The following is a 3,576-nucleotide window of genomic DNA, read 5'->3' on the forward strand; positions in this document are numbered from 1 at the left end:
GTAGCCGTTCCCTTCTCCAAGACAGCTTCCTGACCCAGGGATTGAACCTGGGTTTCCTGCATTGCAGGTGGACTCTTTACCACCTGAGCCACCAGGGAAGAGAAAGATTTTATAGGAGTGGATTTTTAAAAATTTATTTCATGCAGATTGGTAGAATGTGAAAGGACTGGAATTACCCTTTAAATATACTGACCTCCCCAATTTCCTGGTTTGTGATCACTTGACTTTTCCTTTGTGGTCACTTGATTTTTTTTTTTTTTCTACTTGATTTTTATGATGCTGACCACAGAATTCTAAGAACGGGAAGCCAAATTACCAAACCAAATTAAATGTCATTGTATATGAGACACTTTCAGATGTGCATTTAAAAATTTAAATGTTAGTTTTTTTGATAATATAATAAAACCTTATTACCCAGAACCTCAGGGAAGGGGGAGTTGTTCTGAATAGGTACATATTCATTATACTTTAGGACTTGAATCTTTACACACCCACCCCTTTTTACTTTAAGAATTTTGGATGGCTCTCTTTCTACAATTTCCTGACTTCTTTTATATATGATGCTGCACATAATTCAACCTTTTCTTGATGACTCAGAATTATTATTGTGATACCAATGAAAGAAATCTGGTATAGAACCAAAAATGCATTGCATACCCCAGAGAATAAAGGTTGATTTTTTTCAGTATAAAAGGCTGCTGTGCTTTCCAACTTTTGGTATCTGCTCAACATATTTTTTTTTTTTTTATCAGGCTTTCATTTCTTTTCTTTCACTGTGCTTACTCTAGCCTTGTCTTCTCCTCATTTGTTGCATAAAATTTGCTATAAACTGTAAACTCATTAGAAACCAGATTCTTTGACTTAGTAAAAATTTCCCAAGTGCCTGCTTGGTCCTAGACACAGTGGTCTAGGGCCACTGGGGACATACAAGGGATAAGCCATGGTCCCCCTTTGCCCTCACAAAGCTCAGTCTTTGATATAATTACAAATCCCCGCGTGAAATGCTACATGAAGGCATGTAGGCCAGACAGCTATGGGAATATGGGAGAGAACGAACAGGGTTACCTAACTTGGGATGGTGAAAATCAGCCTGCTTCTAAGAATACTTCGTTAACTAGATACACAAAATGACAAAAGGCATTCTAACCAGAGGGAAAGGCAGGTGGAAGCTATGAAGGAATGCCAATCCACAGAACTTTCTGAAAAATGGAAGCATGTCAGCCTCAGAATGTGTCTTCACATGTTCACTTGAGAGAACCATGAACAGGTATTAAGGGCAGAAAATGTCTTGCTGCTATTAAATTTATTTTCTAGGTTCCTAGTTATATTCTGGATAAGTGAGTTTTCCAAACAGCTGAGTTTCAGATAGGGAACATGTAAATATATGTAAATGGTTTTTATTATATAGGACATATAATGGACAGAATTACTTTTGATTTGGAGGACTCAGTGATCAAAGATTCCAATCTAACAGGAAAATAGCTTTCTTTTAGATATTAGCAAATGAGCTGATACATTTTCAGAAGTGTCTTAAACATGAAAACTTCATAAGAGAAATCATTTATCCTTTATCTACATATCTAGATTGCATTTTAAAGACACTGTAATACTTGAAGTGGTAATGCAAGCAAAGGTATGTTTAAGAAATGACAGTATTTTGACCACCACAAAGTATTTTAACTCTATAAGGACTGAGAAAAATAAATTTTGCACAACTGATACACTGTGGGTTAAAAATCAGCTTTAAAAATACAAACTTGATGGGAAAGATTCATGGACTTTAGGAAAATAGATTAACATGTAAAAAATGTCTGGATAAGTCATGAATCTGTTTTTCCCCTTCAGTCAAGGTACATAGTAAAATGAAGTCCATACCATCTTTAATGCTAACAGGATGCAAATTGAAATCAAGAGAAACAAAGTCACTCTAAATGGCCAATATATATAACAGCATATAAAAGGAATTCATTTTATATCATATCATCCCATTAACCTTGAGGATATAATTGTCAGAATTTGTTATTTAATTGTGTAGTCTTAACACGGGGGTGATCTGTACAAATAGTGGATGTGAGAGAGTTAAACAGCAATGTTTGTTTAAAAACAACTTGGGATTTGTAGTTGATTGCAAGATTAATATGAGCCACCAGCGTTACAACAGGGTTGTCCTAAAAGCTCATGCAATTTGGGGAGGCTAATAGGAATGTAAGATCCACAGAAAAAGCAGTGATAGCTTCAAGTTTCTATGTGTTGGAAGTGCCTGGAGATGTGCTCGGTTTTGGCTCCGTACTTGGTGCAGTCAGGAGACTGAAGTAGTTTATGTGAGGAATGACAGCTAAATCAACCTAGGTGAGTTAACTTGGATAAAAAGGCGGATATGATGGCAGTTTTTAAGCATCTGAATGACTATCGTGTGGAACGATTAAAATTGCTCACCGTGGCTCCAAAAGCCAGAAGTAGGACTCCTGGGTGGAAGTTACAGGAAGATAGACTTCTGTTTAATGCAAGGATGGATGTTTCAATAGTTAGGGAGCTTTTAAAAAATGGAATGAACTGTCCTGGGACACAGTGAATTCTTTGCCACCTGAGGAATTAAACTAGAGCTCAGTCTTTTGCAGGGAATTTTATGAGAGAATTCAATCTTTAGTTTACAAGACTGGAGAAGTTAAGGCCTCTTCGAATTCTGATTCAGTGATTCTATGGTTAAATTGCATGTTGTTACCCTGACCCTGTGGTCAGTCTTCTGATCACAGATGATAAGTTTCAAACTTTTCATAGGTTTTGAATTCACTAGTTCATTAGAATTAGAAGAAAAAATAATCAGTTTTCAAAACAATACTCAACTTGCAATTTCTTGTATCCTTGGAAATGATTAACTAGAAGAAAACCCAAAACTAGAAGAAAATCTAAACACAATTTAATTTTGGAGGGCAATGTGGTAAAATAATGATTTAAAGACTACAACTATGACTCATAGCTCATTTTTCAGAAGATGGCCTATGTTAATACTGCTTTGATGTTTTAGTAACAGTAAATGAAATGAAGTGAAATATTCTGTGTAAAAGATTATTATTTTGATATTTATCATTTTTCAGGTATTTGAGTTTAATATAAGCATTCTTGAAAGATGACAGGTTTAAAAAGGTTCTGTTGATATTTTTCCTCTTTGTGAAGGCTGGCAGTACTTGGAGATGGAAAATAGAAAGCAATGGCTAGAAGACTGGTAGTTGGTAGAATGGAGAACTAAGCAATTTGCAAAACTAAAGAACAAAACTAAAAACAGGGCAGCATTCTGAGCTGGAATCTACTGAAAGGAATAAATAAAACCAAATACTTGAATCTGTAATTAGCATCCACCTCTGCATACTGGTGAAGAAAGTTTGTTTTAACTTTTCTTCCTTTTTTATTCTGGCATGGGAATTTTCTAGTTATGTTTGCTTTGGCTAATAATAAAATTAGGCTGTGTTCATATCTGCTTGCTCTTCCCAAACACACAGACTAATGGCCTAAGTGTGACTCTTTCACAAGTGGAAAGAGGAAAGCAGTGTGAAATTAAAAATCAGCCACAGATATAAC

At 35.5% G+C, this 3,576-nt stretch overlaps 1 protein-coding gene across 1 annotated transcript in view; it reads right to left on the minus strand.

The window, feature by feature from the left end:
- Positions 1 to 3,576, minus strand: part of LOC104994224 (peripheral plasma membrane protein CASK-like) — a gene marked incomplete at its 3' end in the record, with an annotated part of 16,848 nt that overhangs the window by 2,188 nt on the left and 11,084 nt on the right. The gene's annotated exons all lie outside the window — the stretch shown is intronic.

Source organism: Bison bison, unplaced genomic scaffold, assembly GCF_000754665.1.
Source record: "Bison bison bison isolate TAMUID 2011002044 unplaced genomic scaffold, Bison_UMD1.0 scf7180017849734, whole genome shotgun sequence".
Classification (NCBI taxonomy): domain Eukaryota; kingdom Metazoa; phylum Chordata; class Mammalia; order Artiodactyla; family Bovidae; genus Bison; species Bison bison.